The sequence below is a fragment of the Vulpes vulpes genome, chromosome 1 (genome assembly GCF_048418805.1).
Source record: "Vulpes vulpes isolate BD-2025 chromosome 1, VulVul3, whole genome shotgun sequence".
Taxonomy (NCBI): domain Eukaryota; kingdom Metazoa; phylum Chordata; class Mammalia; order Carnivora; family Canidae; genus Vulpes; species Vulpes vulpes.
In genome coordinates, this window is record NC_132780.1 from 123,525,178 (window position 1) to 123,539,495 (window position 14,318).

General features: G+C 45.4%; 1 long non-coding RNA gene across 1 annotated transcript; it reads right to left on the reverse strand.

The window, feature by feature from the left end:
• Positions 1-1,331: 1,331 nt before the first annotated feature.
• LOC140596312 (uncharacterized) lies at positions 1,332-11,486 on the reverse strand. The gene is made up of 3 exons (XR_011998358.1): positions 11,421-11,486; positions 2,520-2,607; positions 1,332-1,535 (listed from the first exon to the last, which is right to left on the reverse strand). It is a non-coding gene; the product is annotated as an uncharacterized lncRNA (long non-coding RNA).
• Positions 11,487-14,318: the final 2,832 nt, after the last annotated feature.

Consider the following 14,318-nt stretch of genomic DNA (forward strand, 5'->3'; position numbering starts at 1 on the left):
AAGGAGCCCTTGGAGCCGTGTCCAGGAGGGCTCCTTGAAGAAGATGGGAATTGCCCTGGACCACACAGAAAATGTAGGCGTGGACAGACACAGGGGAGGGAAGAGACACATTTAGTGGAGTTCTTTGAGACTGTAAAAAAAAATATATATATATAAACTATAGTTTACTTAGACTTTTTTAAACTTTTGACAAAGTTCCCTAAGGAAGACTCCTTTTTTTTTTTTTAAGATTTTAATTATTTAATTGAGAGACAGAGAAAGCATGAGTTGGGAGGAGAGGCAGAGGGAGAAGCAGACTCCTCACTGAGCAGGGAGTCCCAATACAGGGCTCCATGTGGGGCTCCATGCAGAGCTCGATCCCAGGATTCTGGGATCATGACCTGAGCTGAAGGCAGACGCCTAACTGACTGAGCCACCCGGGTGCCCCTGAGAAAGGCTCTTTTAAAAGGTTAAGTCACCATGTGGCTGCAAGAGGGAATGAGATCTCTTTTCTTAAGATTAGTGAATGGCTTAGATTCAGAAAACAAAATTAGGAGCAAATTTTGGTTTCTCCAGATGGTGTACTGTTAAAACTCCCTCCTCAAGACTGGATGCAATGAATGGATAAACAAAATGTAGCATAGACAGTGAAATAGTCTTCAGCTTTAAAAAGAAAGGAAATTCAGGACGCCTGGGTGGCTCAGTGGTTGAGTGCCTGCCTTCAGCCCAGGGCGTGATCCTGGAGTCCTAGGATCGATCCCGCATTGAGAAGCATGGAGCCTGCTTCTCCCTCTGCCTGTGTCTCTCCCTCTCTCTCTGTGTGTGTCTCTCATGAATAAATAAATCAAAAAGAAAGGAAATTGTGTCACGTGCTAAAACATGGGTGAATTTTGCAGATATTATGCTAAATGGAATAAGTCAGACATAGGACAGATATTGTATGATTCCAATTATATGAGGTACCCAGGGTGATAGAGTGGAATGGTGGTTGCCAGGGACTAAGGTGAGGAGGAAATGGGTATGGAGTTTCAGTTTGTGATAATGAGAGTTCTGGAGATGGATGGTTGTGATGGTTATACAACAATGTGAATATGCTTAATACCACTGAACTGTACGTTTAAAAAAATCATGAAGATGGTGAATTTTATGTGTATTTCACCACAATTAAAAATGGGGGAAACCCGACATAAATAGAATGATCCAGTTTATATATTAAAAAGGAAATATGTTTTTATTTTTTTATTTTTAAAAGATTTTATTCATTCATTCATTCATTCATTCATTCATGAGAGACACAGAGAGAGAGAGAGGCAGAGACACAGGCAGAGGGAAAAGCAGGTTCCATGCAGGGCGCCTGATGCGGGACTCGATCCGGGGACTCCAGGATCACACCCTGAGCCAATGTTAGGCACTGAACCGCTGAGCCACCCAAGGATCCCAGGAAATATGTTTTTAAAGGTTTTATTTTACTTAAGTGATCTCTACACCAAACATAGGACTCGAACCCACAACCCACGATCAAGAGTCACTCCACTGATTGAACCAGCCAGGCACCCCTAAAAATAAAAAAAAAAAATTTAAATGGTTAACCTGCTAAACGTTATATTATGTACACTTTACCACCACCACCACCACCACCACCACCACCATCACAAAAGAACCTGTGCTGAGACTGACCAGAGTTAACATCTCTATAAATGTTCTGGAGGGAGGGAATGTCACAGGACGCACCTCTGCATAGCAGATGACTAAGTGTATTCTTCTGGGCACCGTAGAAATAAACTAACAGACTTTGACAGTAGGAGGCACCAGAGCAATGGTCCTCAATTCTGATTGAGGATGGAATTGCCTGGGGAAGCTTTTAAAGATGCCTAACTCCTGGACCCCAGCCCCCGAGAGTCCGGCTTTGTGGTCCTGGGGTGGGGCTGGGGAATTGGTGTTTTTTCAAAGCTCCCAGGTGATTCTAATCTACAGCCAGGGTTAACTGCATAGAGTATTTGGGCTGAAAAATCTCAGCCTCTCTGTGTTGGAGTCTAAAGTCTGCCATTTGCCAGCTATGCAATGATCCAGTGACTTTTTCTCAATATTTCTTAATACTCTCATTTCTCAGCATTCTCAATATTTTGCTTCTCAACATCCTCGTCTTCAAAATTGGGTGATAATAATCCCTGCCTCAGAGGGTTGCAGAGAGGATTAAGAAAGATACCGCACATTTTAGGATGGTGCCTGGGGCATATTCGGAGCTTACTAAATGTTAATTATCATTGTTATCGACCAATTTTGTACAAATTGGCAGAAAAGGGGCGGATGAATTTAACATGGCCTGTGCAAATATGTTTAAAAATAAACAAATCCAAACTTGTGAAAAGCTGGGAAAGAACCCATGTCTTTGGAATGCATGAGTTTGAAGAGCTGCTTCAAGAAAGGCCAAAGAAAACGGCCAAGAAAAGGCCAAGAAAACACACATCAGGCATCAGCAAGGGCTCTGGTGGGGGGGCGGGGGGGTGGGGGGAAGAGACTGAGAATAATTGACTTCACACCTTTGCATTTCTCCAAATACCATACATCCTCCCCTAATTGATTTGTGGCGAGTTCTGGTCCGTGAACCTCCGAAGGGATGTTCCCACCCTGGAGAAGGAAAGGAGATAGAACAATTGAGGTCTGCGGAGGGAAGACAGGCCATAAAGGTTAGAATGCTCCAGCCTGGAAAAGGACATGATGGAAATCAGTAAACTCATCAATAACCAGGAGAAGGGGAACAAGGACTCATTCAAGCCAAACACTCGCTGGAGGGGAAGATGAGTGAGGAACAGTTAGAACAAATAAAGGAAATGGGTAATAAATTCGTGAAACACATTACTCTGAGATGTAGCACATGAGGGAAATATAAATGAATTCACAAAGGATCTGGACAAATTAATGTCAGAGAGGTAAAAGGGATGCCCAGGGGAGCTGATGTATGGCCACCTTGAGGTCGGCGTTGGGGAAGGCAATGAGCTTGTCCTTTCCAACAAAGCCTGCAGAGACCGTGGTGTGACCAGGATGTGTATTCCAATCTTCTTAGTGTCCCTATGGAGGGATTTGGCAAAGGGTCAGGAATGAATATGAATGTGCTCTGTTCAGGGACAGTGAGAGACCGGGTTTGGCTTGAGTGAAGGGGCCGTGGTAGGAAGTGGAGGTGGGGGGGGTTTATCTGGACACGCAAGACTGGGTGAGGTTATCAAGAGCACCCAGATGGAGCTGAGGGGCTAAAATTAGTCCAAGAGCCACAGAATGTGGTAGCTCTTCTAGTCCATCCTTTTCCTTTATAGGATGAGAAGCCTGAGCTCAAAGCGAGGAAGTCGCTCGCCCAGGGTGGCACAATGTGTTGACAGCAGAGCAGAGAGGAGAATCCTGAGGCCTTTCTACCTCACCGCGTGGTGCACTGGATCTGGGAAAGAGTTTGGAGAAAGATCATTACGAAATCAATGACCTTTAGCAGGTGTCTTGTCTCCCCTGGGCCTCTGTGAAATAACATAACTCTCGCCAGGCCTGGGGTGACAGCAGAAACTTGGCACAAGTCACAAAGCTGTATTTCTCGGACCCCTCGCCCATCCTCCTGCTGGAAGGGTAGCTTTCCCCCAATGCCTCCCACTTGGTCCTCGCACCCTCCAGCCTAGATCTCAGCCGAGTTCTGGGCCCAGGGTGGCTTGGCGGCTCTTGCTATGTCCCTCCTCCTTGCTTTGGTTGTTTGGGTTAATGTCCCCACCTTCTACTGGTGTCCCATCTGAGTGCCCTCTTGGTGTCCGATAGCGTCTACAAGTCCAATCCTGGTGTTTGTGTAGAGAACATTGTCACACGGGGTGCAGAAAGCACTGGGTTTCCTCTCGCTGTGCCCCGCCTTCATTGTTTTTCAAAAATGGAAACAAAATAATTTTTGGTGTTTATTTACTTCGTTTGCAGCTGTCATATCTTGAGATTGGGGTCTGGGCAACAGGACAATCTGAATGGTTCAGTCCCTGCTTGCTCTCAGAATCCACCCTCTCCTCCAAAACTGGCTCATTGCCCTTCAATTTCTCACAATCGTATCCCCGGTGCCCAGCACATTGTAGGGGCTCAACAAATATTTGTCAAATGAATTAGTGTGCAAATTTCCCTTCCAGTGGATTCTCTCTTTAAAATTAGAAAATTAATTTTTTTTCCCAGGAGGTTCAAACCAGCCCATGCATACTTGTTCACCTCATTCTCTCTTCAGACTCCAGATGGGCTTGTCTGAACCTTAGGGTAAACGTGGCTTAGGCTTCTGCTAGGACCCTATGAATCCAAGATGCATGCAATGAGATAATGTAGATAAACGTGTTCAGCATAGAGCCTGGGATATTGTAGATAATTCAACATTGTTATTCCTTTTCTTCCTTTTGCCTAACTAGGATCACTGACTCAGAAGGGGGAAAAAACATCAAAGGCTTCACACAAAGAAATTGATTCAAAATGAAAGCAATTTGGAATCAGGAAAATTAGGGTGCATCCATATGTGACATAATGTGGGTAGTTCTACTCACTGAACCTTAAAAGGGCTACATGGATTTTATTTATTACAATTTTACTTTAGATGCTTATCTAGTTCCAAAGAGGATTGAAGGCAAGCAAAAAAAAGTTGGAAAACAAACATGTATCTAAGGAGGAAAAGAAGAATGAATGTGTGGACTGGTTGGGTGGGATTATGTAATGAAAGGATGGAGATAGTGACGCTGGGGACAGAGTGACACGTCCCCGGGGCCGGGCCCGATGGCTGGGCGGAGATGGTTGTTGGTGGATGAACCTGTCATAGGAGAGTGTGTTTTAGGGGGTGACACTATAGAGATACATCTGTGGGAGCTCCTGGGTGAGGGGAAGTGCTCAGTGTTTCTTTGGTCAACCTAAGAATGAAGTAGAAATCTGGCTAAAATGTGACCAAAAAAAGGATGTTGATCTATTTGAACTGGGAAATAAAAAAATAGGACTGCTTGGAAGAAGATAGTATGTGTGGATGCAACAGAGCGATATTTGAGAGGTTAACCACTGTGTTCTTTTCTCCTCTTTTTCCTCTTCTCCATCTCATTCTGGCCTCAAGGCAAGAGAAGAGAAAGCCCCCTGAATTTTCTGGATCTTGGGAATGATGTGAGAGGGCACGTCTAGTTCCTGGGGGGTGAGGGGGGGCAGTGAGTTAATTGAGAGAGCACCAGAGAGAAAGCTGGAACCCTGGGAGGGGTGTCTCAGGATGAAGAGACAGGCACCAGAGGGCTGAGATCTGGACAGTCCCCACAGCGAAGCTGCTGAGGATGTGACCACAAGTCAGGGAGCCCCAGCCCCAGGACAGAGCAGTCTCCATCCAAAAGAGGATAAAATTTTACCCCAGGAAAGCCCAACCATAGGGGCCTTGGAAGCTGCAGACAGAAGCCACCATCCACCTCACAACCCCACCAAAGGAGGAGCTTTTGCAGAACCCCATCTTCTTACAGGAACCCAATACCAACCCCAAGGAGAAAGGGGGAAATCATCTTAAATTGACAAAATGTCAAATAAAAAAATGGCCTGGAAATACTGAATTTTATTGAGTTTACTTGAAAGTGACTAGAATACATTTCTTGCCTCAAGCAGAATGAGAGCAGAAGTTAGCCTGAGTTCTAAGCAAATGAAGTTGCCTGTTTGCACACCCTAATCTGCGGGTGTGAAATTTGTACCCGCTGTTTTGGTTTTTATTCTTACTGTTGCTACAGTAATACTTCAGGTAACCAGAGAACAGCCTTATAGGCTTTAAACTTCAGGCAGAGCCCCAAAGTGGAGATTAAAGCTATTTCTTTTATTTTTAATTTATTTATTCACGAGACACACAGAGAGAGAGGCAGAGACACAGGCAGAGGGAGAAGCAGGCTCCATGCAGGGAGCCCGACGTGGGACTTGATTCCGGATCCTGGGATCACGCCCTGAGCTGAAGGCAGATGCTCAACTGCTGAGCCACCCAGGTGTCCCAATTAAAGATCTTTCTAATGACAAATGTCCCTGGATGTGGAGTGACAACTAAATGGTAAAAGTAGGAAAGGGCTGAAGAGCTCACTAAGAGATGGTTGATCTGTATGCCTGAAGCCTTCACCGCCTCTTCTCTTTTCCATCACTTCTTAGTTGTATGACTTTGGACAAGTCATCTAAACTCTCTAAGACCAAGAACTGCAGTGGGAAAAGTGTGAACGCACTTGGGAAACTGTCGAGCTATACACGTGCAATGTGTGCTTTCCCTGCCAGATCATGACTGCAGGTCCCACTGGGTTGCATTTGCCTCTTGGCCCCTGATCCAGTGCTCAGCACGGCTAAATGCTCACTGTATGTGGGTTGAACTGAACTAAACAGGCTGACCACAGCTAGTAAGGTCAGCATGCTCCTTGGGAAAATGAAGAAAACAAGAAGAGGGATAGGAGAGGAAGGAGGAGAAAAAGGGCCAGAAGCAGAGCAGACTGAACAGAGCAAGAAACAGTGGAAGAGTCAGGCAGGAGCACTCCAGAGCCAGACCCACTAGCTGTGTGACCTTGGCCGAGGTCATTCATCATGCTGGACCTCATCTGCCAAATGGGAATGATAATATTATCTACTACAATAAAAAAATAAAATAAAATCTTTTTTAAAAGGGAGGGTTGGCACCTGGGTGGCTCAGTTGGTCAAGCGTGTAACTCTTGGTTTTGGTCATGATCCCAAGGTCAATCTGTGGGAGCTCCCACAGACTGAGCCCCACGTCAGTCTCCTTGCTCCCCATTTTCTCTCCTTCTTACCCTTCTCCCTGCTCACATGCGCGCGCACACACACACACGTCTCTCTCTCTCAAAAAAAAAAAAAAAGAATCTTTAAATAATAGTACTGGGGCACCTGGGTGGCTCAGTGGTTGAGCATCTGCCACTGGCTCAGGGTTTGATCCTGGGGTCCCCTGGATTGAGTCTTGCATCTGGCTCCCTGCGTGGAGCCTGCTTCTCCCTCTGCCTGTGTCTCTGCCTATCTCTGTGTGTCTCTCATGAAAATAAATAAAATCTTGGGACGCCTGGGTGGCTCAGTGGTTGGGCATCAGTCTTTGGCTCAGGGTGGTGGGGGGCTGATCCTGGAGTCCCAGGATCGAGTTCCACATTGGGCTCCCTGCATGGAGCCTGCCTCTCCCTCTGCCTGTGCCTGTGCCTCTCTCTCTCTCTCTCTCTCGAATAAATAAATAAAATCTTCAAACAAATAAATAAAACCTTTAAAAAATAATAGTACCTATTGCATAGGGTCCATGTGAGGATTGCACGAGTTAGCATAAGCAAAGTAACTGGTGTATAATAAGAGCTCTGTTAATTATTTTGATTATTAGACACACCCATGGGGCATATGAAAAATGGGTACTTGTTAATAATTAAAGAAATGCAAATGAAAACAAAATACCGTTGTCACCTGTTGGCAAAGCTTATTTTTAAAAAGCATAATTCTTGAACCCTTCACATTCTATGAAGATATAAATGAAGTCCGGGGGATGGTGATGGGGGAAGAAAGAATTATTTTAAGAGAATTTCCTAGAGAGTGTTGTGCAGAGAATCACACACACACACACACACACACACACACACACACACCCCGTCAGGGTAGGAAGCCAGTGCCTAGCCATCAACTCAAGCCTGGTGAAGGGGATTTCAACAGGGCAGCCCCGAAAACTACACATGTGGCTCCTACGGTTGGAGGATGGGAGCACAGGAGGCTGGTATCTGTTGCTATGAGCCTAGAGGGCAAGCCAGGTGGATGGACTGTTTGGGAGGCTGAGAGCAGGAGAGTCACAGTCAGAGACACAGCAGGGAAGCCTCAAAAAGACACATGAAAGTGCCCATAGGAGAGTCAGCTTTCGCCACTCCCCGTGCTGTGAGGCGCACCAGGCCATTTCATGACAGTACCAGCTAAAGAGAGACTTTCCTCCTTCCCACTCCCTCTTCTTCTGCTGTGCCCATGGAGGGATGAGAAGCAGCAGGTAGTGAGAAGGAGAGAACACAGGCTGACCACCCTCATCGCCACAGGCAGACAGCCTGCCTACCACTGGTCCCAGTTGGGCAATGGGGGAGAAGTCTTCTCTCTGAATGCAGATTAAAGTGCTAGTAGCATTAACATTCTGTTACTGAATTTAAGACTGTGTTTGCACCTTCCAGTGATCACAGGCTGCTTGGCTATTTAAAAATGAGTAAAGTTTGTCCATTCAGGGACAGAAAGTCGATTTCCTCCGCAAAGCAGGATTAAAGAGACATGGGAAGCAAGAAGAAGAGTCGCTTTGTTATTACAACCCGTGAATCCTTTTTACTGATTGTGTATTGTTTTCAGGCGGGGATGCCCCGTCCAAGTGGACAGCTATATAGCCTGGACTATCCTGCCTGATTTCCCTGGGGGGGGGATGACTTCCTCCAGGTGGTAGTTTGGGTAGACCTGTTAATAATCCAGGCGCCCCTTTGCTCTGGCTCAGAGAAGGGCATGGACCCAAACTAAGTCCATTGGACCTTCTCTCCAGACTCTTGGACCTTCGAAGGCAGGACTGGCATGTTAGAGTTACTTCCTCCCTGCCATTCTATTATTGCCTCTACCCAGATCTCTGGAAATTTCCCTCACTCTATGGGCCACCCCATGTCTTTCATTTTTTAAATTTAATGTAATTTTTTAAAATGTCTTTCAAAGAAATTTCTTTTCCACATAAATTAGTCATTGCTAATTTGTACTGCTTGCAATGGAAAGATCGCAGAGAAACCATGTGTGCCAGAACAGAGATGGTGACGTGATGAGCGTCCTCCTTTGAGGAGGATTCCCAGGTTCTTCCAATTAAAATGTCACAGAGCACATCTCTGCTTTTGTGGAACGTGGCAGGTAGGTAGGTAGGTAGGTAGGTAGGTAGCCAGACATGTACGTAGATATGGATAAAATTTGTATTTCATATATCATAGAGCCATCTCTCTAGGCCAGTGCTAATGGAAGTGACATATGGATTTGAACGAGCAAGTGTTGGTTGACGGAGTCATGTATTTTCTGAAGAGCTGCTTTGGCATTTCAAAATGAGGCACATAATTAGAAGGTTATACCAAGTTAGTGAAAAGCAATCACTTCGTCATGAAGCCATAGACCAATTTTGTGGCTTTTTTCAAGAAACTGTTTTCTGAATACTGTCTCTCTTGAGCAGTTTTATAGTGTTTCTGAAACTGGTTTGTTTCAGAAACTGAAACTGTTATTACGCGAGGCTTAATGATTTCTATCCTAGTAGGTGTCAGTGTATCAAATGTCCTGAGGTTTAAGCAGATGAAATAGATTAAAATTAAGAAATGTGGGGATCCCTGGGTGGCGCAACGGTTTAGCGCCTGCCTTTGGCCCAGGGCGCGATCCTGGAGACCCGGGATCGAATCCCACGTCAGGCTCCCGGTGCGTGGAGCCTGCTTCTTCCTCAGCCTGTGTCTCTGCCTCTCTCTCTCTCTCTCTGTGACTGTCATGGATGAATAAAAAAAAAAAAAAAAAAAGAATGTTTAAAAAAAATAAAAATTAAAAAAAAAAAAAAAAAAAGAAATGTGTATCGAGGCCTGTAGCAGACATTGCTGGTGCCCTGCTTAATAGCCATCCTCCTACCGTCACCTCTCCCCTAACAGAATATGTGTACTGTTCAGATGTCAGGGAGTCATGTATTTCAGGGATATGCCACCCCAGTCCCAATCCAACAGGTCATCTTAGTCCTTCAAAATAATTCTCTTTATTTTGCTAGCGATGGGCTTTGAAAAGGACATGCGACTGAATTGTGTCCAGTGGGATATTAGCATGCATTTGCTGGATAGCACATTTCAAGAAAGACTGCTTAGTCTTAAACAAAGACACCAAAAAGGGATAGCTGCTCTTCGGCCTCTGGAGGGTGGTGTGTGAGGACGTGACGCCCAGAGATCGTGCAGCTACCCTGTGCCCATGAGGAAAGCTAGCTGATATGCTTGGATAACAGGAAAGGTAGACAGGACGTGGATCACCAATAATTAATTGACCGAGTCTAAAATGGTCTTACCTTTAGACTTCTGAGAATTAATGGTAAATCCTTTTTTTTTTTCCCCCAGTCATTTGGAGTTGTTTTCTGTATTTGGAAGTCTTGCTCCTCAAGGAGCGTTATCTCCTTTCTAATGTCTCCTTTCTAATGTCTTTTAAAATCTTTGCAATTTCTGTCAAAGATATTTTTCCTTACTGGTACTAACAGTCTTTGAACTTTATATGAAAGATTACTTGAGAACCACAGAATTCCCTAAGTAAGCAAAGCTATCCTATTACTAGATAATTATAAAATGCTCCCTGAGGTTATGGTCTGATAACATTTTTACCAGCTTCTTGCCCTCCCCTGTCACCCTTCCCACTCCATGCAACTTCCCTGATCTGGCCCATGGACCAGGGGATATGCTGAATATGAAATATTATTACAAAACAAATGTCATGAGCAAGCTGCTTTATCATGTAGACACTATAGAGGATTTCTTCCGCCTTGTGACAATATTAAAGATATGGCTTTCATATTGCTTGTGCCTGAGAGTCTGTCAGAACTCAAACATTAAAAAGAACTTGAGGAAATCATGATCAGTGGCATATTTGGAGGAAAGTGTCACCTGACGAGAAAGAGGATGATAATATCAATGATATTTTGAATAAATTGGTGTCAAAGCACTCTTGCACAACTTCTTGGCAATGGCAAAATATAATCTTGCTTCACATCCAAACACAAACCTCCCACACATGAAGGCGTCCTGGGTCCCAGTGCAGTTCAGAAGGTAGAGATACGGGATGACTGATATGGTTTCCATGGCTGCCAGGAGGTTCAAAGACACCTTGGCCACGGCGAAGAGGGGAAAGCTATTCTGGAGGACCAAGCAATCACTGGGGAGGAGGCAGCTCTGGCCTTTGATTCGCTAATTAATTTTGCAGAAAGGCAACTTGCAGTACATTGCCCCCAAGAATAGGCAGGATGCAGCCTTCACCTAGCTTTATGATAGAGAAGCAAATAGCCAAGAAGCAAGCTGACTTTGGGATTTTCCAGGAGAGCAATTTGCAGGGTTTCCCGGGGTCAGTGATCGTTTAGCCCCATGGCCATCCTGTCTGCCACGATTACCGCAGTGCAAAGTGATGGACAGCATTTGAGAGGCTGAAGGGAGTCTGCGTGGCGTGAGGGGGACACCCCAGGCTTTGATGCCACCTACCTCCTACCACTCCCTGCTCCAGCCCCCACCCATCTCCAGCTGTGTGACCTCTGGCAAACTCTTGATCTTTTTTTAACCTGATTTTTTTCCTCTTGTAAAGTACCCATCACAGCCTCCCCTGCCCCAAAAGTTTACTATAAAGATTAAAGGAGATAATATGAATGTAGAGGATGCCCATTGTTTTATAAATCCATAATCCTCTGGCTTGGGAAACTCCCCTCCACCTACCAGGTTTTCAGAGCGTTTGTCAAATTGGTACCAGGACTCCTGTGTCATGGCCACAGCTGACTGGCCCGAGACACACACGAACCCAACTGAAGTTGAGGAACTGAAACAACACAGAAAGACTAATCTGCTTCTGAAACCGAGAACCAATAAACTGAAAAGGAGGTGGCCCTATTCTGCGGAGCAGAAAAAACATGGTCAGCAATGAGAGAAGAAGGAAGGAGAAGCGTAAAGATAAGCAGACATGAGAAGGATGAATTTCCCATGCTCCCTCCAACCTCCCCCCACCCGGCCACCCCCCCAGAGCCGGACTCCAGCCTGGTCCCCATCAACTCCTGGTGCTCAGATTGCAATCAGAGACCCCATAAATGCCTCTGATCATCTTTATTTTTGCCTAGTTTAGCAACAGTCATTTTCTGCTAGTAGCAATGGAGCGTGTTATACAACAGTGGGTTCTCCCTCACTCAACAGATACGTCTCTGTGCCCACTCCACGCTGGGCACGTCTTTAGGGATGGGATATACAGTCCCAAACTTCACAGAACTCACGGTGCAGTGGGGAATATGGCCATTCACAGATAATCACCCCAACAGATATATGATACACTCTTGGTGTTTTTCCCTTGTGTTGGGAGAAAAAGGCTAAATTATGCCCCATATGGGACACTCGTAAGATGGAGAAACATCATAATGGGGTTATGGGTCAAGTCCTGGCACTTCAACAGTTAAACATCAGTCATGTGGAAAATGTACTAATCCTAACAGCTTATCCCCTCCTGCAGGATGAGTGAGGCCTCCCGTTTCCCATCATCACCTTTATTGCTCTCTTTAAATCCTGGGGTTTCAATTTCCCTTCCCATCAGAATGATTCTGCTTTTAACAACCCCAGACCTCTCTCCCTGTTATTCTGTAGCTCCGGGCTGGTGCATCCACATCCTATAAGAGAGCCATCTCTCCCAAGCAGAGGGCTGCGCAGACCCAAGGAGCTGTGTTGTCACTGATTTATGACTCCCTGTCCTCTGCCTGTTGAGGGAAATCACTTTATCAAGATGAAAAGTCAGGGGTGGGGGTGGAGCACGATTTCCTTTTTGGCTCCACGCACTCCTGCATATTCCAGAAGTACTTATATTTACAAGTCGTCAGGACTGTGTGAGTGATGTGGAGGGAAATCACCAAATATGGAAGAGAGGTGTGGGATTTGCCTTACATTTATTCAGTTATGCTTTTAAGGATTTCAATGGGGGGGGGCGGTTCTGAATGTAGCAATACGGAGCAAAGGCATCTGGTCTGCAGACATTTTAGGGGAGGGACTTTCCTGCCCCTTAGTCTCCAGTTCTGAATGCACCTGTGGCTCATTAGCATCATCAGCATTGTCACAATTCAGCACCAGACCAGGTTTTTGTGCATTCTTCTAGTTACACTCATTGTTTCACAGATGAGAAAACTGAGGTTCGGAATGGAGGAATGATTCGCTCAAGGTCATACTGTAAAATGCGGGCAGGGACTGAAAACCAGATCCTTTGACTTCTGACCCATTATTGTCAAGACTCTTGTGCTGCGTGAAGCTCTGGGTGTTGTTCAGTGGCCTCGGCACGGTGTGTAGTGACTGTTCCCAGTCCCAGACAGACAAGTGAAAATACACGTGAGGCAAAATTCTCTTACTGTTTGCCTTCATTGAAGTAGTAATGCAATCACATTGTAAAATCTTGGGGAGTAGGGAAGAGAAAAAATTATCCTATCATCATCATCATCATCATCATCATGCTAACACAGTCTATGTTAGCATTTTGTTCTTTTGCTTTCTAATTTGTTTCCTTTACATTTAGTTTTCCCTGCATGTGTTTGTGAATATAACGTATCCGCACGGTCCTGGTCCTGCATTTTCATTTAACTTTACGGCACAAGCATTTTCATGTTATTGCTTTGTCTTCATAGCTGTAATTTTAATGATTACTTTATATTTCACCAAATAGATGTGCCACTGTTTACTCACCCATTGGACATTTAGGTTTCTCCAGTTTTCCATTAATATAAATAATCCTGCAATGAGCATCTTACAGCATTCCACATCCCCACCACCCCCCTCCCCCCACCATATTTATGTTATTTCTGTAGGATAGTTTCCAAAAGTGGAATAACTAGGCCAATGATTCTAAACAGTTTTAGGGCTCTTGACACATATTACCAAATTGCCCCCTAACATCTTCTTACCAATTTACATGAACAATTATGAAGAGGAGTCCAAAAAAGTGACCAAATAAAAACGGAGCAAAGCATTAAAGGAGAACCACTTCATGTATGCATCATGTGTGCACGCTGGGTAAGTGCATTCTGAGTTGTAGGCTGTGGGACAATCCTCTCCTTCATGGGGTTGAAGGAGAGGAAGAAAGCAAAGGCCCTGAGGCTTGTCATGCTGTTATTATCTCCAGGCTCCTGGCTGTAGTTCTTGTGGCCATACCATAGAATCACCTAAAATACTTACCAAACTGCTAATACCCTGGGCTGGTCCCCAGAGATTCTGGTTTAACTGACCTGGGGTGTGGTCCAGCTCTGAGATTGTGGAAGCTTCCTAGATGATTATAACGGGCCAGCAGGCTCCCCTGCATGGACTCAGAGGCAGGCAGGGAGGCAGAAGAGGTCAACAGAAGCAAAGACCCTGAGTGATGTCCCCAGACTCACTTCCTTCTCTGCTTCCTGTGCCCTGGGGAGGCCTCAACCATGGGTGCCAAAAAGTCTCCCACGGCTCCTCCCATCCTGAGGCCGGATGTGTCTGCCCCATCCAGCTCTCACGCCCTGACTTTAGAGGCCCAGAGATTCCAGTGATTAAGAAATACAGAAAAGCACAATGTCAGGGACAGTTTGGGGAGTCTCCCAACTGCCAGCCTTGGATGGGAATGTCCAA